Source organism: Misgurnus anguillicaudatus, chromosome 11, assembly GCF_027580225.2.
Source record: "Misgurnus anguillicaudatus chromosome 11, ASM2758022v2, whole genome shotgun sequence".
NCBI lineage: Eukaryota > Metazoa > Chordata > Actinopteri > Cypriniformes > Cobitidae > Misgurnus > Misgurnus anguillicaudatus.
The window spans coordinates 14786593-14812022 of NC_073347.2; the positions used below are offsets into that span (position 1 = coordinate 14786593).

The 25430-nt window shown below is 38.7% G+C and overlaps 1 long non-coding RNA gene across 1 annotated transcript; it reads right to left on the bottom strand.

Moving 5' to 3' along the window:
• Positions 1-6008: 6008 nt before the first annotated feature.
• LOC129415467 (uncharacterized) lies at positions 6009-10733 on the bottom strand. The gene is made up of 3 exons (XR_008634847.2): positions 9795-10733; positions 8651-8778; positions 6009-6332 (listed from the first exon to the last, which is right to left on the bottom strand). It is a non-coding gene; the product is annotated as an uncharacterized lncRNA (long non-coding RNA).
• Positions 10734-25430: the final 14697 nt, after the last annotated feature.

Here is a 25430-nt window from a genome sequence, read left to right on the forward strand (position 1 = left end):
TTGTGTATGCGTGTCTTTGCCGGGCCAAACCTTTTCCATAATTGTTGTTGGTTGACTGCGAGTCGCGCATGAAGTGTGTACCAAATGCACACATGTGCGTCGAACGCTCTCAAGTGCCATAAGAAGCAGAGTTCGGGACTCGGGAGGGCTGAGCATAATTAATACCTTCGGTGTGGTTACAGAAAAGGCGGAGCCACAGGCTTTATTTTCGGCTAAATTTAATAAAGTAAAAACATGTTTTTATGTGCATGTGTGTCCCTGGCTGGCACCGAGCTCTGACCAGACAAGCTGTTTACCGTTAGTCTGTGGCGTTGGACGGCAGAGCAGCGACATTTTTCAGGCCCTATTAAAAAGCCGCTGCAGACACTAGCGCCTATGACGCACGCAGTGAAGGGGGGCGGACAAAAAAATCTCAAATAAAGTGAGAGTTGGTGGGATGGGAGATGTGTCAAACGTACAGCATAGCGTCAGCATCGAGGATCTTCTGACGAATGGCTGAACTCCAGTTTGAAGCTGGCTGGGTTGAGGGACTCCCCGCTAAAATAACAGAACAGTGTGTTTACTGTGGCCCGCCACGATGTGCTTAAGGAAAGCTGAAAGGGTATGAATGCCAGCACAGCAGAATGTGAACTCTGTGCTCAGAGCTGTTAAAGATGAGTAAGACACTTCCATGCACTGTACTGTACTGTATATAGGCACCAGATTTTGGTGCTTGTGGATGGGATATATAGATAAAGAGAAATAGATTTAGGATAAATGAAAGATATGAGGTCATGAACACAGGAAGAAGTCAGATTCGTAATGATTATTCTTGCTTCTGCCCTCTGACTGGAGGTTTGTGGCAGCATTTTTGGCATCCTGAAATCCCTCATATTCCAGATGTTTCCACAGAAAGATGCATTCTGTGTGAGGGCTTTTGGCATCAAGCTTTGGAACACAAGACCGAAATGTTTTAAGAAAACAGGCGCAGCAGACACTTGCTTAAAAGAGCTGCTTAAATGTGCCTTTATACGCTTGTCTTCAAAGGAATGTTCTCACTGCCAACATCTGTGGCATGCTGTTGATTACACCAGAAAATTATTCTGACTTGTCCCTCAGTCTGTAAAAAAGCCTGTACAGTAAAGCATTTACAATGGAAAGGGTTTAAAAGCAGAAATGTGGATTTTTGTATTACTATTAAAATAGTTTTTTTTTAAGAAATCATTATTTAATTGTGTCAAGTTTTTTGGTTCTCTGCCACAGTTGTCTTTGGCTTAGTCTGGGGCTACAGACATACAGCATATATCAGGGTGTAACTTTAAACAGAAACTGCTCAATAAGGACCTTACAGTATTTAAGGCACAACTACAGCAATAGCTACAGTAATAAATGCATATAATATCTTTAAGTTTCCACAATGTGCATTATAAAGCTGACTTTAAGCCTAAATGAAGAGCTCAGATGCAAAAACACTTTAGTGCGTCTGACATGTTTTCTTAAATGAGCATTTTTTAATCAGACACTTACAGGATTCTGCCAACAAACTGGTATAAGTGAATGGTTGGGATAAACAGGATTTTAAAATTAAGTATTTGATGAATGTAATATAGGCGAAGAGCCTACAGTTATCTCATTTTTGACAGAAGTGCACTGAAAAAAATGATTAATTGAAAGTTGCAATCAATTTATTTAAGCTACATTTAAAACAAACATTTAGTAAAATAAAACAAAATTAAAATATTTTGTTTAAATGTAGCTTAAATAAATTGATTGCAACCGCTTACTTTAAAAAAAATTGAGTAAATTGAATTAATCCTTTTTTCAGTGTGGTGTTTAGCAGCTTTTGCATCTGAGCTTCTCGAAATTTATCATCTGAAGTAATACTACATTTATACACTCTCAGAAAAATAAGGTAAAAGTTGTACCTTTTTGTCACTGCACAGTAACTTTATAAAAGGTTATAATATGTACCATAGCTGTACCAATATGCAACTTTTAGGTACAAAAGTGTACTTTTTGAAAAGGTAGGCAGTAGCAAGTGACAACTTTTGTACCTTCTTCTATCTTTTTTCTGAGAGTGTATACTAAAACAAATGATTCATTCAATTTCAGGGTTCCTACACCTTGGTTAACTATAAATTCAATGACCTTTCAAGGACTTTCCAGGTCCAATACACTAAATTCAAGGACTAAATGTGGGGACACATTTCAACTGAGAGTAAAGTTACATCGTGTTACCTTTAAAGATACATTGTTACAGTTTCCTTTCGAGGGAACTCGCGCTGCATCACTGCGGTGACACTTTGGGGACGCCTCCAGGGGTAAGTGCGTCTGAATGTGTATATAAAATTCAACCAATGGTGAGGCTTAATGACAAAGACAGGGAGCCAGGATTTATATCTCTATCTGAAATATTGCCAAAGACAGCGTTAGAGGGATGCAGGAAGTATGGCAAGGAAGACGCAGCATTTCGTTCCCTTCTCAGGAAACAACAGTTACACACGTAACACGAGACGTTTTCATGTGTCAAACACAACTATGCAAAAAAGCATTTGGTATGAATCAACATTCGCATACAGAAGATATAAGCCTTTAAAGTGAACAGTTTAGCACGTGTGCTTAAAAAGTCTAGAATTTTTATGATATTATCCTACAGTACACAGGGAATAATATGGATTTTTTCCGGAAAACTTCTTGCATAAAATAGATTCAAGCACTTTAAATGACCTGTATCTATATATGTATATTTAAAAAAACCTCCTAGGGCCTTGAATTGTTTCCACCAGATTCACAAACCTTCAAGGATTTCAAGGACCCGTGGGAACCCTGCAATTTACTTTAAAAGTTTAGAAAAATAATAGAAAAAACTTTTGTTTAAATATAGCTTAAATAAGTCGATTGCAACCACTTACCTTAGAAAAAATGAGAAAATTAAATAAATAATTTTTTCAGTGTATACAGATTTGGTATGCGTTCTCCGAAAACGTTCTCTCTTAGCGCGCTACGAAGACTCAAAAGGTACACCTTAACTACAGGTATACCTTTCCTACGTGTGTTCTCCGAACTTTACCTTAGGATGTTGCTTAAGGTAAACCTTCTTAAGTTCGACCTTAGCGGGTGCTGTCCATGGTGGAGGTGCTGAATAGTTTGATATCGATTGCTCGACAATCAATTATTCACTTTATGTAATAGGTTTCGCTGCGTTATGAGATAGCGGTGTTCTTTATTAAAGAGACATTTTAGAATTAGTTCAAGTTAAATTTATTAGGAATATCTGGTAAAAATATTTCAAATTGCAAACAACTAAATTCAACCTTCTATATTTTATATAAAACCCGTGCAAAACCTGCAACTTTATTTCCAAACGTATCATGTTTAAACTGCTCCAATTCATCCGCTATGCCTTGAAAGGATAATTTATATTAGGGGTTCAGTGCGTTGCACAGGGGAATAAGGTGGGTCGTGCAAGTACTTGGTTGTGCATTACACTTAAAATATATAAAAACAAACTGCTGTTATTCATTAGTTCACGCGTTTATTGTGCTTGGACAGTGGACGCGCAAGCAGCGTCGTTACAATGCGGATAAAGCTTAATGGACGCATTTCTGGAGCCTGTCTGTCTACCTCAAATATAACATATAATATATATATATATATATATATATATATATATATATATATATATATATATATATATATATATATATATATATTATATAATAAATAAATATATATTATGATTAAAATGTAAGCTTTTATGAAAGTGATGGCCCCTAGTGGAGATCATGTGGGATAAGGTATAGCTAAGAGTGCTCCAGACCAACCTTCCGAATGTATGACTTACAGAAGTGATACGTAACTAAGAACGTTTCGGAAAACACGTATTAGCGATAAGGTACAGCTTAAGGTACAACTTAAGAACGACGTAGCGTTAAGGTAGTTTCGGAGAACGCAGCCTTGTTTATTTTGAATAAGCATTATCAGAATAATTCCTATTGCTGGATTAAAGAGCACCAACGGTCCGATTCATGATTTTAAATTTCCTTTGGTGTGTATTAGTACATGTTAATGATGTGCAAAAGGTACAAACCCCAAAGTAATGAAGATGCGAGTTATCGTCTCCAACGTAAATCTCTTTTCTTGGAATACAACAAACACATGGATTTTAGGCAACAGTTTACTTCCCGGGATTGGTGATGTAGACAAGACCGACATTATCATAATTCCTCCCGCTTCGAACTCACAGCCTGTAAGTTAACTTCTGTTAGCACTGCATTGTGAGCGAATCTTTCAAACATGATAAGGAGCGTCGCATTTACAGCTGATGTCAGAGGTATTCAGACCAATCACAACGTACAGATTAGCTGGCCAATCAGAGACACAGAGCTATTCAAATTCGTGTGTTTCAGGAAAAGAGTGCAATCTGGAGCTACAAAAATGTACGGTATGTGTTTTGTCAAAATAAGTGCCTGCTGCACACGCATCAAAACCGTTTATGATAAAAAAGACGCTCACTTCACAAAATACACACAAGACACTACCCTTAACAGTAAACTTTGATTACACATGAGATTATGCGAGTATCTGCCAACGCGAGCGTTTCTTTTATCATAAACCCTTTAGACGCGTCTGCAGCAGGCACTTATTTTGACAAGACACGTAATGCACACAGGATCACTCGACGCGCAGAACACATATTTTGACACACATGACGGGCTACATACATGTTGTGATAAACTTCGCACCGAGCACCCTTGAAAAACCAAGTCACCGGCCGCCACTGCCAAATACACAAAATAACGCTGTTTTTTATCAATGAAATAGGTGCTCTTTAAAACCTTATACATTTATGCATACGGCAGACGTTTTTATCCAAAGCATTTTTTCTCAGTATGTGTGTATCCCGGGTTTAAACCCATAACCTTTTGCGCTGTAAATGCAATGCTCTCCACTGAGCTATACGGGGCAATTAAACTATCACATCCTTTTCAGTATCTTTGTGCAGATTTCACAGAAAAAGTGGCCAGATTTACTGAATTTCCATGGTCGTGCAACTTTTGTACCTAAGAGTAAATAAGAAGTACCGTAAGCTCACTACACATCTTGTTTGAAACATGCTTTGCAAAATTGTATATTACAATATTCTTATATTGTGAAATCTTAAATTAGAGTAAATTACTTGCTAAAGTCAAAGAGGTCGATTATGCAGCATTGCAATATCTGTATCTTGGCTTGCACTCATTTGATTCCTGTATAAGATATTAGGACTTTCTTAATATATCACTTCTTTCTCTAATATTATTACAGTATTATATTAAAGTATTACACATAAACATTTCGCAAGTGAGTTCACAGCTGTACAAGTTCAATACAGACACCACGCCATGTATTAAGATGGAGAAAAGGCATAAAAGCACCATTTGACTGCATGTGTACTGAATAAGTGTGTGTGTGTTTGTGCGTAATTGTGTAAGCTTGTGTGTGAGAGCTCTTCTCCTGCAACTGGACCTTGGAATGCTGTCAGAGTAACGCTGCCAAATCAGCGATTAGTGAGGTTGTGTGAGAGACAGCCGTGGAGAGGAGTGAGATTTGGGGACAGGTGCTTGAAAACACACACACACACAAATCGTTGGCTCTTCATTTGTTGCGTATTGTGGGACAGTACGGGTTGCCTTTGGTGGGTATTCCAGCTATGTGCAGTAGCAAGCAGGGATCCCTGCCACACGTTTGTCTAATAACAAAGTGAAGCTATTATTTTACCATTATTTTAATGTCAGGCTCCAATCACCCAAAACGCTCCAATGTGACGCGCGTAAAGCTGAGCGGCTGACATTTACACTCGCTCCACCACAGACAGAGAAAGCTAATGGTAGAAGATTTAGAAGAGTTAGAAGATTTTATATTATCTTTTGTGTACATTGGCGAAGAGATTTGTCAGAGACTATGTGCATTTGAGGTACGAATATGAAAGTTTTATGTGCAAAGGTGTACTTTTTGATAGTGACAGCTAGGGACCATATTTTGTGTAATTGGAACATATCTAACTCAAGAAGATTGCAAAATAAACCATCAACATGCAGGAGGGCCCAATCATGCATTATACGTATTTCATCGCTGTTTCTTAAATTCAATGCAATATTTCAAACTGACCTCTTAAGCAGTCCTGAGATCTTGCTGATATAGCGACTTCTTTATTCAGCAGCCAAACCCATGCATGCGTGAAGGAATGATCTATCTGTTTAGATCTGCGTCTATCTAATGTGGAATGTGTGCAACAGTGTGTCTGTGATCCATTGAACTTCCAGAAGAGAGCGAATGATAAACTCTATCACATCCAAAGAGCAGCTGAACACCTTGTAGAGGTCGGAGATAAAAGACATAAAAGAGATTAAAAAATCTGATTCCTTATGGACGAATCACATTATTTAATAGATTAAACTCTTTGGGTTGAACATTAACCTAATGTGTGCTGGGTTGTTTCAACACAAAATGATGGGTTGTTTGTTGGGTCAAATATAAACATTTTCTGGGTTACTTTAATCCATCTGTTTGGTTTCATTTTTAAAATTGTAATTAAAGTGTTGAATTTTCATGCATTACTATTCCAAAGTATACAGAACAAGTAAAGGCATGTATGCATTTGTAATGTATAGGCAGCCGGTTGTTATCGCAGAAATAAGCCTGACAGTGTGATCAGGATCCTACGCAAAGCAGAAGGTTTTGTATCACACTGAAAGGCTTATTTTCGCGATAAAAAACACCTGCCATGTACATTATCTCGCTTATTACACATAAGTAAGGTAAGAAACATTAAATATAGATTTGAAATATTTAATTTGCTCATTTTAACAAATACAGACCTTCCGTGAGGAAAACGTGTTACTTTTGGTTTTAAAAAAAGACAATTGACCAACAAAAACCTGCTCTAAAGTCTAAAGTCAATGGCGCAATATGTTTTTTTGTTATTTAAAGAGTGCATTAGTAATATGCGCCTATAAACGGGACGACAACGCGGGTTTGCTTAACACATACATGAATGCACAGCAGCACAAAAACGTTTTTAAATATGAAAGATTAAAGGATTAAATGTAATAGATTATTATTGAGTCTCTTGGACATAAATGTGGACTAATTATGAGACGTTAGAAGGTGCAAAGAGCTGCTTCACCTGCAGCCTGGTAAGTAAATAAATGCTTAAAAAAATGCACCTGTTTTTAAATGTTTTTAAATGCTACCTCACGGATTTATTGTATATGATGACTCTGTACCTGTGGATATGGTGAGATGAGAAACATTTTTAAGTAATGCTTAAAAAAAACCTGACGCTGTCCAAGTGCTGAAACGTGCAAAGAGCCGTTTGTAAATTCTTTATCTCCTGTTTTAACAAATAAAGTATTTTTACAGTACAAAGCTTTTCTTACATACTTGTAAATTATTTTTTTTTGATGATATTGGAAAGCCATACATTTAAAGCAATTAAAAGCCTGCTTCTTTACTTCCGTGACTAAAAGAAAACGAGATTTCAAAGGTTTTAATCCAAAAAATAACAATTTCAATACAAGTGAAAAACAACACAATTATTTAACATTAATCTTAAACTGGGGATCTTCTTCCTCCGCTTAGTTTATCAGTTTACAAAGTCCGTCATCTAAATAGGGATTAGACATAGTGCCAGCGCAACAGGCTTTTAAAGGGGATAAGAGCTGAGACTCTCATTGGTTTATTGCACGTTACGCCCAAAATACTTCCAATAATCATAAAAAAAATAGGACCAACCCTTTTCGACCATGCGCTCGGCGCACAAACCATTTCTCCCATCGTTAAATTAGCAAAAGTGGATTTGGACACGCCCATTTAGATGTTGCGCTGTGCGCTTTAGACCATGCGCTTAGATCGTTAAAATAGGGCCCAAGATGTTTAAATGTCCCAAACACACTATTTTGTTTAACCTACTAAGATCTGGTGTGTTCAAATCACATTTTTTGTTATTTGCACCCATAATACTTAATTCTGTGTAACAGGAACCTGTTGTACACAAACGTGGACAATTACACTGCTTCATGTTTAAAGAAAAATATTTGGTTATTATATTTATTGGTTCCTCCTAACCCCAAATAGCTGGAAGAAATCTAAATATATCTAAAGATAATGTCATGTCATTAAAAGACATATTTATATTTAATTTTGTACCTGTCAAAATGATTTGCAGGCGACTGGCCAATCAGTATCAAGTATTCCAACGAGCTGCGTAATAAAAGGATTTAATATAACCTAATTTTACATGTTATTAAAATTTGTAATATTATTTCTAAAATGTCTTAAACCTTTTTTTTGCTTTGACATTTTCGAATCCAAGAGAATTCACATACTGTACTGACAAAATGTATAGACTGGATGCACTGTAAAACACTTTGGATAAAAGGGTCTGCCAAATGCATAAATGTAAATGTAAAGGTCAAATAAAGTTTACCGCACACAAATCCGCTGTTATTCTTCTGTGTATTTTGTGTGTACTTAGAGCAGAGCGGTAGAAAGAAACCTAGTGTTGCATATGTATGAGATACAGACGCATACTGTTCAGTTCGGAGGTTGAAGATTTGACTTGGTTTGCTTTACAGTTCAGTGGCAGTTCATTAGATAAGAGGAAGTTTCCAGCTTTAGCTACACTTACAGGAATGCTGTCTGTTCATAGCCAGTCGTAAATGGTGTGTGATTCAAAGGAGTCTATGTTGACTTATTTGCTGAGAAATTAGCAGTGATTATACAGCGCAGAACGCTTCCATATGCTGAACCTGAGTCCTGTAAAGGTAAACACACAAACAAGACCTTACTATGACTTTACTAAGAGATTCAGATAACGATTTGTGTGTATATATGAGACGTTTGTGTGTATTCTGTGGATTGAAGAGTAAATGGCAAGAGCATCTACAATGCATGAGTGAGAAACTGAAGATGTTGAACTTATTTTCTAAAAAGTATTTTTTGTTGTTGCTTTTATGTGTTCTGTAAATGTGTAAATGCTCTGTTAGATCTCCAGCTTACCTGTCAATGCAAAGGTTATGGGTTCGATTTCCATGGATCACATACAGGCTACCAATAAAATGTATAACTTGAATGCACTGCGAGTCATTTTGGATAAAAGTGTCTGCCAAATGCATGAAATATGCATTCAAATATAAAACATGCAAATTCTTTAGCAGTCAATTAACCTGGAACTATTTCATAGCTGGAAAAATGAACACCTGTCAACCAATCAGAATCAAGCATTCAACAGTGCCATGATAAAAAAACAGGGTTAAGGGTTTTTTAAAAATGCAAAGAGAAAAACAATGCCTCCACTAATAAAATCACACTGAGCATGTGACTTAGTGAGGTGAAAGATGTATCATTTTAAATAATTGCTCACATTATTATAAACACTTGAAGGTGGGCTCTCTTGATTTCAGCTATTACGTACAATAACCCCATTAAATCTCTGTTCTGCTGCCACTAAGTTGCAAGACTACACACTTGACCTTTAAAACATGCATTTTGTATACAGTAGTCACAATTCCCTCATTGTTAGCTAAACTCTAATAATTGCGTCCACTTCCTGCATTAGCCACCCCATCATTTTCAGCCTCATGAACAAACACATTAAAGTGTATAAGCCTGTGCATCTGGCCCAGCCAGTCCAAACCCATTTGTCCACGCCACATAGTGCTGATCTTGGGTTTATTTTGGAGCCGTTTTCAGTTTATTCATGATTTGTTCTGGATTGTATTTAGTACACTTTGGATCTCAGTGGGGGCGTCCATAAAGAGGGGGTCCCTTACCCGGACAACTGTTGCCGAGGCAGTAGAGACCAGACCAGAGGCCGTCAATAGATTTCATTCAGCATCGCATTTCCTGAAGAACAGAATGAGGGAGGAAAAGAATAGAGATAAAGAAAAAGAGAGAGAGAGGAAACAGTAAAAGTTTTGCGTTGGCATCTTCTTCCTGCGCTGTCTCTGCCAGCTGTCTTTAAAAATCCACTGCACCACACAATGCGCTGGTCTCTCTCTCTCTCTCTCTCACTTTCTCTTTCTTTCTCCTCTTTCCTCGTGTCCCTTCTGCCAAACAAACCCAACCGTGATCAATCAGCACATCTGGAACACACACAGCACCTGCAGACAAAGAAATCTGGACACCCAACTTGGTCATCGTGAATGCATGTAATTTACACTACTGAGTCTTCCTGTCAGTTTCTGCAGTTCAAGCCAAGTGTGGAAACAGGGACAGGAAACAGAGGATGCAGAAAAAATAATATCCTATAATGTAACTTTATTCCCTCTCTCCAAACTATCAGATTAGATCCTTGCAGGTGTCTGTGAGCATGTGCATGAATCTGGGATTGCAGCATGACCAATACCACACAATACAATACTGACGGGAGCTGAAGTTCTCTACAACTTTTAAATCACTTTCTCACAGTTTTAAATACTTACATGTATCACACACTCACTGAGGTGGTATTAAAAAATTAAATATGAGAAAGATTTAGAAAATCTAAAATAATATCAAATGGGACCGGTCTGCAAATCATTCAGCACTATTAAAACCAGAATCTTTTACATATTCTATATTTGTTCTGTTGTTAGTATTCTTGTCACACCACCCCCTCCCAAAAAAAAAAAAAAACGTGCCCTACGATTACGAGCCAGTGAACCATTTTTAGTGCTATTTAGACCCATTTTTTAATCACAAAATAATATTTTTCTAAGGACACTGACATCTCAAACTAAATAAAAAAATATGGCAACAGCATAAGAAAAATCTATTTCAGTCACATCAGTAGCCTAAAAAAATTGCTTTTTTACATGGAGCTATCATCATGTAAATGAAATTGCAAATTGTAGGTTGCCTGCTGTGCAAGATATCCATTTTTCTTTTTAAGAAAGCAACGCCAAGACCCATACTGCAAAATAGATTTCTAAATTAGTGTTTTTGTTTTCCAGTACAAATACCTTAAAATTCTTAAGACGAGATACATTTACTTAAAAAGCAAAATAGTCTAGAAGTCTTGTTTTCTAAAACAAATGTATAAAAATTACAGTAAGTTTATGACTAAAACAAAAATAAAATGTTGGTAAAAAATAAATGAATTAAGTTTAACCTTTTTATTTCAAGCCAGTGCTTAATATTTAAAGGGATAGTTTGCCTACAAATAAAAAATTTGGTCATAATTTTCTCATCCTCGTGTTGTTCTAAACCTGTATGAATTTATTTTTTCTGATAACCACAAAATAAAAGATTTTGATAAATGATGGTAAGCACACAGCTGATTGACTTCCATAGTAGATAAACAAATATTTTGGAAGTATTGTGATAAAGGATGAAGAAGATAGGATGAAGATATTTTGATAAATGATGGTAAGCACATGACGGTACCCATTGAATTCCATTGTATTTGTTATTCCTACTATAGACATCAATGGTTACAATCAGTGCTTACCATTATTTACCAAAATATCTTCTTTTGTGTTTACCAGAAATAAAGAAATTCATAGTTGATTTATATTCAGGTTTATAACAACATAAGGATGAGTAAATGCTGACAGAATTTTCATTTTTGGGTGAACTATCCCTTCATTTTAAGTTTATATTTCTTACCCATTGTCAGATTTTTTTCCCATTCATACTTAATTTAAATATATTTTGTTCAGAAAACAACATTTAATATTTTATGTAATTTTGCTTCTCAAGAAAATGTTTCTTGGTTGAAGCATTTTTAAGATATGCAGTGTATGTATTGCAGTATTGTGTAAACAATCATGTGTGTCTATTTACCTGTAAATGCACTTAAGCACATCCGCTTTGCCTTATTGAAAACAGTGTAACTCATCCTCTACTGCCCTGGCTCTGAAATTACCTTTGAATAATTTCAGGCCTGATCTGCGATGGCTGTTAGTTTTCTTCACACTGACTGGAGCTGGTCCACGACCTCCCTGCTAACACAGCATGCCTGTGAGAGCTCATCCACCTCGTCAGGTCTGGAGTACACAAACACATGGGTAAGGGAGCACACATACATTACACAACCCTACACACAGACACACACACACGGATGCAAAAATCCTGCTATGAGCATTATCACACAGTTTGCAGCAGAGAATGCACAAAATGACATCAGAGGGATAATAAGAGAGAGGGAGAGAGAGAGACTGAGCTGTTGCCACGCAGCCAGACTTGCTTGGCAGGTGCTTTGGATGAATGTTTGTGGGTCTCAACTGAAATACTCTCGTTAGCCTTTTATTTATATTTCACTTTAGTATGTGCCACTGTTTGCTAATCAGAATTGGAGTGTTTGCAATTCATGCCTGATAAAAAAATCGCAACTTTAAATTCCTTCTGCACTCAAACTAAGGTCACGGTAAATGTTTTGGGTTACGTTTGTAACCCTTATTCCCTGAGAAGGGAACGAGATGCTGCATCGCCCTAGTGACGCTTTGGGAACTCCTCCAGGCGTGAGTGCCTCTGAATATGTATATCAAATTCAATCAATGGTGGGGTGTGACGTCATCAGCAGGGTGATGTGGGTGTCACGACACGGAAGGAGAGACAGGACGCAAACGCAAAGTTCAAAAATAAATAACATTTAATAATAAAACACGAGGGATAAGATGGTGAATACGGTGAACACAGGAACATCCAAGACAGGGAACAGACAGGGTAGCAATGACAATGATCCAGCAGTGAGCAAACAGAAGACAGAGGTATATATACATACAGACTAAATGACAAACAGGTGTGATGAGGCAGGTAATTAATCAATGAATGTCCAGGTGATAACAATCGGAACAGAGACAAGACATGACACGGATTAACCGTGACAGTGGGAGCCAGGAAGTATAAAAGGCGACCTGAAAATGCTCTCGTTATCTGAAATATTGCGTAACAGGTACACAGGAAGTATGGCAAGGGAGACACAGCATCTCATTCCCTTCTCATGGAACAAAGGTTACATACGTAACCCAAGACGTACCCTTTCAAGGGAACTCACACTGCGTCACCGTAGTGACGCTTTGGGAATGCTATACCCAATCCTCAAGACTACGAGTGCCTGTCTGTGTGTAAAAGCACAACTAAGACCTAAGCACGCAAGATCCAGGAGCAGAACTGATATCCAACTCATAAAACTGTACAAAAGTGAGTGGTGAGAACCAGCCTGCCGCATCATAAACGTCCTGGACCGAAGCACCTGCCCAAAGGGCATAAGATCCTACCATACCACTAGTTGAATGCGCTCTGATGATTAAAGGAGAGGGCCATCCAGAGGCTTCATACCCCTGATAAGCCCTCCAACACTACGGACAGATACCACGCAGGGATCCTAGAATGACTCGTAGGCCTCAGCCTCTTAGTACCACACAGGAAACGCATGACTAGTTGGTCTCTACCTAATGAGGGACCGAACACAAAGATATGGAAGGCAGATATAGCTGCCACATAACTTTAATGGTCAAAGGAGACAGCCCTGCTGCGAACTGCTCCTATAAAAACTATAGAACTGAACCAGAACTTCCCCTAATTGGACATTTTTGTCCCTTTTGGCCTTCCATAACTGATCCTCAGCCTAAAAGGGCAGCATTTACACATTTTGTAAATGTGCAAGGAGATAGAGCTAGGCCTAAGGCAAGGGTGTCCAATCCTGCTCCTGGAGGGCCGATGTTTCTTCTGAGTTTTATTCCAACCTTAATCAAACACACCTGATCCAGCTAATCAAGGTCTTACTAGGCAGACTAGATAGTTTGAGGCAAGTGTGTTGAGGGAAGTTTTAGCTAAACTCTGCAGGACACCGGCCCTCCAGAACCGACTTTGGACATCCCTGGCCTAAGCGAAGGAACCGATATTGGTATGCCACGTCCCCAAGGGCAAACCTGAGATTTTGTGAGCAGGAAAAATCTATTGACACAAACCAGTCCTCGGATCTGATTTGTTACATAATGCGCGTGACCGTCAGCATCATGAAACGGTTTTGTATAGCCTTTGAGCAAAAGGCATTTCACTTCCTGCTCTAAAATTAAGGAGGTAGCCGAAATGTATTGTCCGTAACACCCATTGAGATATGTTTGGAATGCTTTCCCATGCTATCATAAATTTTACCAAGGGGCAGGAGAAACCGGCATGCAGGCTCCCGAATCCCTCCCGGCAGTAAGGATTGTGCACACCGCATTAGCGGACGTGGATCTTGAACCGGAGACAAGTGATTATTGTCAAACAATAATGCACATGCAACCAGTCGGGAAGAGAAGGGGGAAAAGGGGAAGCTACGGCTCAACGGCTGATGTTTAAACTGCAGGAAGCGCTGTGACAGTTTACTTTGTGGAGCATCTTCATGCTTATCTTCGGACCAGTCCAAACTCAACTTAGCCACCACTTGTGTAATTACACCAACTAAATCATCATATGCTGGGAGAGAGGATAGATGGGCGTTCTCTACCCCCGCAGCCTCGACACTCAAAACATCCACCTCCACAGAAGAAAATAGCAACATATCAGTGCCCTCTAACCAGGGGGAAGTAACAGCATGGCGGCTTCTGCACCCACAGAGAAAGCAGTGGGAACCCCCAAGGGAGGACGAGATAGATATCTCAACCTCCTCGAGCAAATCCATTTGCGAACCCCAAGGCCGCCTAAAGTCTAACTTAGCTGTTGCTTTCATTTTGCAATCACATAGTTAAGCTATTCAGTCACACAGTTAAACTATTCAAACACTCAGATACACACACACACAGATAGCCGTCTGAGGCAACAAAGATAGAAAGGGCTTTTTCAGGTCGCCTTTTATACTTCCTGGCTCCCACGTCACCCCATCAGTGACGTCACGCACCACCATTGGTTGAATTTTAAATACATATTCAGATGCACTCACACCTGGAGATGTTCCCAAAGCGTCACTACAGCGATGCAGCGCAAGTTCCCTTGTAAGGGAACCATAAAGTTTCTAGATGATCATGTTTTTAAGAGCAGGACATGTGTATTTACACAGAGTGCGCGGTGATGTGAATTGTCAGTGTGGTATCATTATGAGTCTCAGGGGTAGAGACAGGTGAGAGGTGTGTTATTGCATCTGCTCACTCAGCCCATACCATCTTCAGCCCAACAGACCTCTGGGAATGTCTGCACTAAAAATACAGGGCTAATGGGGGGTGTCATTACTGTGTGTGTGTGTGTGTGTGTGTGTGTGTGTGTGTGTGTGTGTGTGTGTGTGTGTGTGTGTGTGTGTGTGTGTGTGTGTGTGTGTGTGTGTGTGTGTGTGTGTGTGTGTGTGTGTGTGTGTGTGTGTGTGTGTGTACTATCCTAAAAGATGATGCTATCATCACTTAAATTACGAGTATGCTGAATGACCTTGGGCAGAATTAACAAGCCGGAAGATGTAACATGGCCAGATAATTTCGTAATAGCATGGAACATTTGAGCGTTCTAAGTGAACATGATGAAACCTGTGTTGAAAAAAAGCACAACAAAGATGGAAAGCAGGCCCGAGGGAAAAGCGTCTGCTATGGACTCACCCTTTAATCTACCTCTCACCTCGGGCCTGGTTTGCAGTGTGTGAGGGGGTGAAGTTATGTGTATTGAACCCCTTTGCAGCTCTTGCCCTAAAACAATAACCTACTCAGAAAAGAGAGCGGATGTAAAAGATCAAAAGGCCGGAGAGAAATCAAAGAGAATGAGAGAGAACAGAGCCGGGCAAACATGCACACACAAACATACACAACAATGGCATAACCCAAACAATGCATTAGTTCACAATCACAATGTCCTTTTGAAAGGACCTTTGGTCTGGATGTGTCTCTGCCCTTTCTCGTTTATAAATATCGCACCCGCATGTTTTTGTCTTAAAACCATTTCCTGTAAGCGTTACCCACTGTGCTCTGCTCTGGGTTTATGTGAGTGAATGATGTGTTCTGTGGGTCTCTGTTGTGCTGGCCAACCCACTGATCTTTCTGCAGGACTCCTCATTAAACCAGCCAACCCAAAATACTTCTATACATAGCAACACAACTCAAACACTCAACAGTACTGCTATACAAAACAACACTAGCCAAATATACAAGCCCTGTATGACTTTATGCATAATTTTCCATCATTTCAATTCTAAGGCAGCACTGCGTGCATCGTTCAAAGACAATGCAATCCCAGAATGCATTGCTATGAACATAGTTAAAAAAACATCTGAGATATAGTTCAATATAAAAGTCAATATTAATGTTTTACCCACATGTTTGTGTGCTTTTTTGAGCATTTTTATGCTTATTATTAAAGTACTGTGTTGTTATATTAGCAGCACTTTTAACTTTCCCATGCACTTCATGAACGTTGTTTGTGTTGCTGCATATTTAGAAGGTTCAGATCAGCCACTTAAAGTGCGATTTTGCGTAGGATCAAAATCAGTTTTCATTTATACTTCTGCGTCATTATTCGCCTCTATGCATTACACATGCAGATTGCTAGTAGGCAGTGTCCAAGGGCATGTTACAGTATCGAAGCAAAATCTGAAGGAGAAGCGTATTGTGTACGTTTTGGAGAAGCATCAGTAGTGATAGAGGTAAACAGACTTTTGTTGCAATATGAGTTGTTAAATATAGCTCCTCAACTTGATCGATCTTTGCTTTTACCTTCACAAGAAAAATATGTGCAAAGAAATGTGACGCAGATCTTTTTGACCTGAGGGTGGGGTTCTAGCAGACCAATCACAGTGCTTTGGGTCCACGTAGCATTTGACTTGTTGTTACATTTTGGGAAAGATGCGCAATGCGCATCAGGCTACACCGTAGGCTACTGCGCATGGTTCATGTTTCTGCGTAGGCTATGCCGTACAATCGACGCAGATGTATACAGCTGGCTTAAAAGCTTCCATTTTAGAACGAAGGCCGGTTTATAATGAAGTTGCCTATGTATACAGCATAGGTTAGGCAGTACAACCCAGTCTCACTGCATTTCATGACATAGTCACGAAATTTAGATAAATTGATATACTGTTCATAAACACGAATATCTACTTTTTTATGTCACCCAGCATGATAGTTGGAGCTGGCATGTTTACCATAGCAATAGTCAATAAGCCTCATCGGTACTGTTTATTGTTAGATTTGAGACATCCTAACCCAAACCTTTACTCAAACCCAAACATTTAGACACGATGATGTTTTAAAAAATGAATAAAAATTAGAAAAAAATGTGTATGTACTACTCCCGAATGGCAGAAAGGAAAACGTGGTGCGGGCACGAAAGATAATTCCTTTAGAAATACATTTAGAAGTTGCGATAAGTGACATGAAACAGAAAATTGTGCAGTTCAAATCAAACACAAATCAATAAATGTAATATTTCGTGACTACCTGTCATGAGATATGGTAGTTACAGTATAGCACTTTTATAGACAAATATAATTGTCTATGAACTATCATTTTAATTTATTAATGAATTGACTTGAGAAGAATTATTAAAAAAGGTTTAAATAATAAATGCAGTCCAAAAAGGTACCAGTTAAAGGGACACTTCACTTTTTTAAAAAAATGCTAATTTTCCTGCTCCCCTAGAGTTAAAAATTAGATTTTATCGTTTTGGAATCCATTCAGCTGATCTCCGGGTCTGGCGGTACCACTTTTAGCATAGCTTAGCATAATCCATTGAATCTGATTAGACCATGTAGCATTGCGCTTAAAATTAACCAAAGAGTTTCAATATTTTTTCCTATTTAAAACATCACTCTTCTGTAGTTACATCCGAAGTAAGACCGAAACTCTTTGGTTATTTTTGAGTGTGATGCTAAATAGTCTAATCAGATTCAATGGATTATGCTAAGCTATGCTAAAAGTGTTAGCGCCAGACCCAGAGATCAGCTGAATGGATTCCAAAACGGTAAAAATCAAATGTTTAAGGGGAGCTTTAAAATGAGTATATTTTTTTTAAAAAAGTGAAGTGTCCCTTTAAATGTTTAGGGAATATATTGAAGACAACAAGGCATCTACTGTGTGTTTTGAAACCATGCTACATGTTACAGTAATATGAGGAACTATAAAAACAAATAATATTGCTACAATAAAACCACAATAAACCACATTTCATGATGCTTGTTCGTAGTCTGACATAAAGTAGATGAAGAAGTTTATAAAGACAAATGAGATGAGCAAATATGAGGAAATAAAACAAGATAATTCCATTATGTAACATAATCTGTGTGCATAAAACCTATAGGAGAGGGTCTGTGTGTTTGTGTGCTGTGAACAGCTGTCGCTCAGATCATGCAGGGCACTGGCTAATCTGACAACACTTAAAACTGACTACCTCCAAGAAAGCTGTAAAACCTGTCATATTAATACTCACATGCACTCATACATACAGCACTAAATGTGGAAACTAGTAAATAGGACAGAGTAGTCAAAACTGTGTGGGGACAAATATTTACACTCCATGGTTATCGGCAGAGGATCTGAGAACCGATTCAGACCTCCATTACACATCTGCTCTCTTTTCCTTAATGAAAGAAGCTTTCACCAAAACTTTTTCTTTTCAAACACACTGTCTCAGTTACAAAGATATCGGAAGAAAAAAAGAGGATTTCCAGCAGCGTCCCGTGATGAGCTGAGTCCATATGACCGAAGCATCTTCTTACCATATCACTGACATTCTCATGTCAACAATTAGATAAGCTTAAGAACAGCTGGATGTGAAAGTTACCAATGCAAACTCACAGAGCATAGTGAAGTATCAGTGTTAGAGTATGTGGAGTACGTATATGCAAAGGGCAACTTAGATTTGAGATGACTTTGAAACTGTAGAAGATGATGAAAAGATTGAACAGTTTGGAGTTTGCGTTTCATATAGGACATAGGATAGATGCAAATGGAGTACTGATTCCCATGAGAAAGACAAACAGAGAGCGAGAGAATGGATCTCAGTACTCAGTACTGTACTCAGCTGTTAGACTAATGATAAAACTAATGAGACAGCTGACTGGGATCAGCTGTCCTTGTTCTAAATACACACATGCACAAACTGGTTCCCATAACCCATGGATCAACACACTTTAGTTTCAGACTGTTAGTACTAATTGCATCTATTCGTGTGAGTGGGGTTGACACGTATCAGTGACGGTGTGGACTGGCATTTCCTGGAAGACCCGACTGATTCCCTTCACACATCAAACCACAACACAAATTAATCTATCAGCCCATCCGCACCACACTCGACCCAAAACATAGTGTGCATTAACATTACAAATACCTTAAGGTAACAAAAGAATCCAACAATAATTGATGTGCCCAAGAGCCTTTAGGAGCTCTGCACAATATCATCCATCTAGTATGTACTTTGATGTACAACTTATAGTTCAGCCAGCAAGTTTACCCATTGCATACAGATTAAATACACTGACCAAATAAACATTTGTATGCTGACAGTATTTTAGAGAAACTTACTACCATGCAAATAAGTCACAAATACAGAAAGTGTGAATTACAACATTGTAAAAATTCCTTGTTGCCTTTACATTTTTAACTTGAATTTACAATTAATGTGAACTTTCTTGACTTATTAAGTTGCTATTACTTGAGCTAATTCAACTTAATTTATAGAACCTTCTCACTAGTTAAGAAAATTAAAAAAAATTTTACATTCAAGTTGATTAAACCATGGGCACCTGAACCATTATATGTGGGTGGGACAAAACCACCCACTTTTTAAGACCAATGACATTGGATCCACTCACTTATTCTCTAATTTAGTGCATATATCTGTTAACTTTTTCAAAGCGTCATCAGTCAAATCCATTCCGCTTGAGGAATTAAGGTTAATAATGCTTTTAGGCAATAAAAGCAAGTGTAAATTTAAAAGGCACCATAATACAAGAAAATGGCACACTGTAAAAAATACTTAACTGCCTTAAAAAATTTTGTTAAATCAACTTGATTTACAAGTCATGTCAACAGAGATGAGTTGTCACAACTTATAAAATATAGTTGAAAAAAAATCAACTATAACAACCGCATAGCACCCTGCCCCTCCCACAAGAAGCGGATTTCGCCTCTGGTGTGCGTCAAGTGCTCGCTTTTTCCGCGCGTCAAGTGCTCGCTTTTTCCGCGCGTCAAGTGCTCGCTTTTTCCGCGCATCAAGTGCTCGCTTTTTTCGCGCGTCAAGTGCTCGCTTTTTCCGCTCGTCAAGTGCTCGCTTTTTCCGCTCGTCAAGTGCTCGCTAGACGTGGGAGACGCGCAAGTTGAAATATAGGAACTTTGACGGATATTTGCGCCATGATAACCAATTAGGAGCTTGCTCTAGTAGTGACGTAATTACAGGAAGCAAACGGAGTTGCAGAAGCCCCTCCCATGACGAAAATTTCTGCGTGAATGTCTCGAATGACTAGAATTTCACGCGCGGCTTTCATGCGCGCAACTAGACTTGAATAGCACGTTTTTGCTGCCTCTACTGCATCTGGTGTGAACGCACAGTTACAGCTTTCTTATTGTGTTGATACAGAATTTATCATTTTACTTTATGTGCCTGTTTAGTACTGTTACTGTTATTGAGCGAGCGGTTAATTTGACATTCACTCAACTTAATATGACATTAAGCATTTAAGTGTGCAATATAATTTAATTTAAAGAAAATCCATTTCCCAAAACCCATTAATTGAAAAAGAATGTGTAATTTTTGCAAGCAGACATGTCCTATTTAATGGGATGATTGCTTGGGAAATGCTGAGGTATCAGCGGGAAACAGGAGCTTAGAAGGGAACACAGGTTTGGGCCCATAACAAGAAGCAGGAAGAAGCCCCCTGACGTCCAAATTTACTCTTAAACTCCCCCCGAAGTCTCGGCTTCAGATCCTCGACTGCATCTATCCCCCACACTCCTTTCTCTCTATGAAGCTGTCAATCTCTCTCTAAGACTGTCGAGAGAATCCCCTGCGATAATTCCACATTCACAAAAGCAGCCCGTGGACAATGGGTCTCTTTATATCAGTGTGTGTGCGGGATGATTTTATTTAGCTTGCAGTCAAGCGTTTGATGATGGCCCTGGATATGTGCATACAGATCATAAGGAGGGGCAATCCTCACAATCCTGACAAATATGGGTTGAGGGGGGGAAAAGGGTCCGGCACGTCCGGACCAAAGTACACGGCACACGGTGACCTATCATTGTTGGCTCTGACAGCAGTGGCACACCCCTTCAGGAAGGTGATGGAGACATCGCCGGAGCTGTCACTCTAAATGACACACACAAGCGAACACACACATGATAGTCGCAGACCCCCTCCACATGTAAAATGTTAAATTAATCTTCAAATTGTGACACTGTGCACCATGTCTTTAAATATAACACCTCTTTCTGAACAACTGAGCAGCTAGACTCCTCCGTGTTGTTATCAGAGTATTAATGTGAGCTGAGACTAATGAGAATAAATGGACTGCAGTCCAGTCTCTCCAGTACTCCAGTTTGGCCATCTGTCCCAATCAATGTGTGAGTGGCCCGGGACTAGATTTAGCAACACCGTTGCCAGCTGGTAAACTGCACCAGGTAGATAAGGACACAGCTAGAGGTTTAAATGGCAGCTATTGATTTGTGAGTTCATCTGGTTGATGATGGACATCTGCACATTTGAGAGTGGGTTGGTGCTTTGAGACTGCGGTGTTCACGGGTCTCTGAATCAAACCTTAAGTCTTATGTCACATGTCCAAGCTGAGTCCCAAATCCCTTGTGGTAATAGTCTGTTAAATGTGACAGATTAGTTTTACTAACCCTGTTGAAGGGTGTTGCAAAGAGTTTTCCTTTAGATTTTTAGACTTGGTGGAACACAAAAAAACTATGTCAGACAACGTTCCTGCTTAACGGCCAACAGCCAACTTGATGGGTTAGTCTAAAGTCAGTTGCTTATGAATCGAAGACAAATTCTCAAAGCAATTTTTGAGACTTCGTCATGTCACCATAAAATAATATGGGCTGCTGCAGTTGACTATGAACTATGCAAGGAGCCTTTAAAGGATTAGTCCATTTTCTTAAAAAAAATCCAGATAATTTACTCACCACCATGTCATCCAAAATGTTGATGTCTTTCTTTGTTCAGTCAAGAAATTCTTTTTTTTTGTTTTTGTTTTAGAAAAACATTCCAGGATTTTTCTCATTTTAATGGACTTTAATGGACCCCAACACTTATCATTTTTAATGCAGTTTAAAATTGCAGTTTCAAAGGACTCAAAACGATCCCAAACGAGGCATAAGGGTCTTATCTAGCGAAACAATTGTCATTTTTGACAAGAAAAATAAAAATATGCATTTTTAAACCACAATTTCTCGTCTTCCTCCGGTCCTGTGACGCGCCAGCGCGACCTCACGTAATATGTCATCACGTCAAGAGGTCACGGATGACGTATGCGAAACTAAGCCTCAGTGTTTACAAGTGTGGAGAAAGAGGAACGTTCCGACATTGTTGTATGTCGAATGATATTAATTAATGTCTTTGTGTCAGTTTATTGTTTAAAATGGTTGCGTTTCATATATGTAACACGTGACCTTTCCACGGCATTACGCAATTACGTGAGGTCACGCTGGCTCGTCACACAGCCGGAGGAAGAAGAGAAGTTGTGGTTTAAAGTGCATTTATTTTTCTTGACAAGTATGACAATTGTTTTGCTAGATAAGATCCTTATGCCTCATTTGAGATCGTTTAGAGGGCTTTGAAACTGCAATTTTAAACTGCATTAAAACTTTTAAGTGTTGGGGTCCATTAAAGTCCATTAAAATGAGAAAAATCCTGGAATGTTTTCCTCAAAAAACATAATTTTTTCTTGACTGACCAAAGAAAGACATCAACATTTTGGATGACATGATGGTGAGTACATTTTTTTATTTATTTTTTTAAGAAAATTGAGTAATCCTTTAAGGGGTTATGAGCCAAATTCTAGTTTTTTTAGATGTGCCTATCTAACACTGCAATGAAAGACACATCTGAAACAGCATTTATAGTGTGAGCAGAAATGTTTACAGAGACATGGTAATGCAGCGTAAATGTATTTACACTGGAATCACAAGTGCAGGAAACAACATATTACATGCTTGAAAGTTAATTCTCACGCAAAGCCCTTAGAAAGAAAAGATGCAGCTGATTTGACTGCCAGATTTTCATATTTTAAATATGAATTCCACAAAAATTATGATTTTGATGTGACTATTTATATCAGGAAGAATTTTTTGGGAGTGGTCCTATGGGCTTCATGTTTATATGGCACTAGCATTTAACAAATTTTAACATCACTGCTGACTTTTCTGATTCTATCCTCGGAACGAGAGTCTGTCTCAAACACACACACAACTCACAATCTACAAAGAAGCTACTGCGTACAAAAGCATGCAATATATCACTGTATCAAAGCTCTAAAAATATCTCACCACTACACCCACGACCAAACTAAAGATTAAAAGCTGCCTCACATCCGCAGCGCTTTCAAGAAAGCATCTGGTTGTGCGTGCACGTGAGCTTGCGATGACAGAAATGTGTAAAAGATGCATCCAAAATTATAATTACAATGTGATTTTTAAGTAAAAAAATAACATCAGTTCGGTCTATAACAGCTGTCTAAATAACATCTGCAAGGCTGCTGGAGCTCTGTGATCAGCGTTGTAGTTTTGTACTGTAGTTATCATCACAACTTTCACTGTCTGACCTATACTACATCATCTCATGTGATTCACCGGATTACTGAAGGGAAACAGACGGCAACAGGTCTAAACAGGTGTCAACGTGAGGAAGTGGAGGGATGCAGAAAAGAATCGTGTGAGAAACGGCGAGTTGTTGATCAGAAAATTTATTATCATGGCTTTACATTCATGGCAAACAGTCCTGGTTTTCACGAACGTGTGGCTGTGGGTGTAGGACCGGATTGTCAGAGAGCCGTAATGAGTCTCATGGGTATGACCAGCTGTCTTCCAGCCAGGAAATCCACTTTACACCAGTTACTTTCCTCCTTTACTCCCTCTCTCTCTCTCTCTCTCTTTCCTTTTCTCTCTCGTGTTTTCGTGTGCCTCTGAGCTGTGCCAATGCTTCTTAAAGAACGGCTTCCCTAACACCTGCTCAACAGTGCCCTGACACACACATTACAAGCTGCTTAACAACAGCACAAACTGAACTACAAGCCACAAAACTGGCCCAAACTGGAACTAGACACAGCGTACAACTGCAGAAAAGTGAGGATTTACACAATTCACATTTTGACCTGCTACCATGGTAATACCATAGTATTGTTCGACATTCTCTATATAACCAAAAACATGTGGACATGAAATATCATATAAGCTTGTTGAGCAGCTCCTTTAACTATATAAACAAACCATTGATAGGTTGGTCATCCCTACACTCACAGAGAAAAAGGTGTCCCAATATGTACCATTTAGACACCAATATGTAGCCTACCTGTGAGGCACTGATATGCACCCTTGTGGTACTGTATAAAGATTAGAAAGAGTACCGCTCCAGTGACAGCTTTTGTAACTTTATTTCTGAGACTGTAACAACAGGGAGGTCATGAGTTCAAACACTCATGTTTGGGTCCCCTAAAGATGTACCCTAAAGATGTTCAATGGGGTTTGAACCACGATCAACTTCCGTGTTGTGACTATTATGATTAACTCTTACCCCGCCAGAAAGTTGCCAGCCAACGCCAGCATTTTTCATGATTTTCACAAATGTTTAATGCCTTCCAGAAAATAGTCTTCTTTAAATATCTAAACATACAATATATCGAATGAAAGAACAGACCCTCTGCTTAAAAAAAACTTTCATCCTACCTTCATTTGTTCTCTTTTTATCACCTCTCAAAACCACAAAATTTTGAACAAAAAGCTAAGATAATTTTTGTGAAGGACTTTTCTTCACGTGAGGCGCTACTTACTTCCGGGTTGTATAAGTTGCGGAAGTGCGCCACCTGGTGGATAATAGCGGTACTGGGGAAAGCAGGAAATTCTCGTCATTGGCAGGGAAGCGTTTTCTCTTAATTGATGAGATAACTCGTAAATGGCGGGGAAAGAGTTAAAATGTTGGGCGTAGCCTGTGTTTTCCACTGTGCTGTGATTGGATATAGAAAAGTAGGCATTTCATTCAGAAATGGAACTGGCATCAGACTGACAGTTGGAGGGGGCGGAGTTAATGAATGCTCCCGCCCAAGCCATCTAGCTGACATCATCAGAGAAGGATAGCCACAGATTTTGATTAAAATTTATGAGAGCACTAATTAAAAAAAAAAAAAAAGATAAATTGTTTATTATAAACACTGCAATATTACATTAAAAAATAAGAATTATCAGTTTTAATTTCATTGGGACTTAATGCTGATGTCTGTTTAGACCAATTACATTTTTCCATACCAGACCTATTGGACTTGATACTGTGCACATTGTGACACTGAAACAGAAAAGGCCTCCACATACTTATGTAAG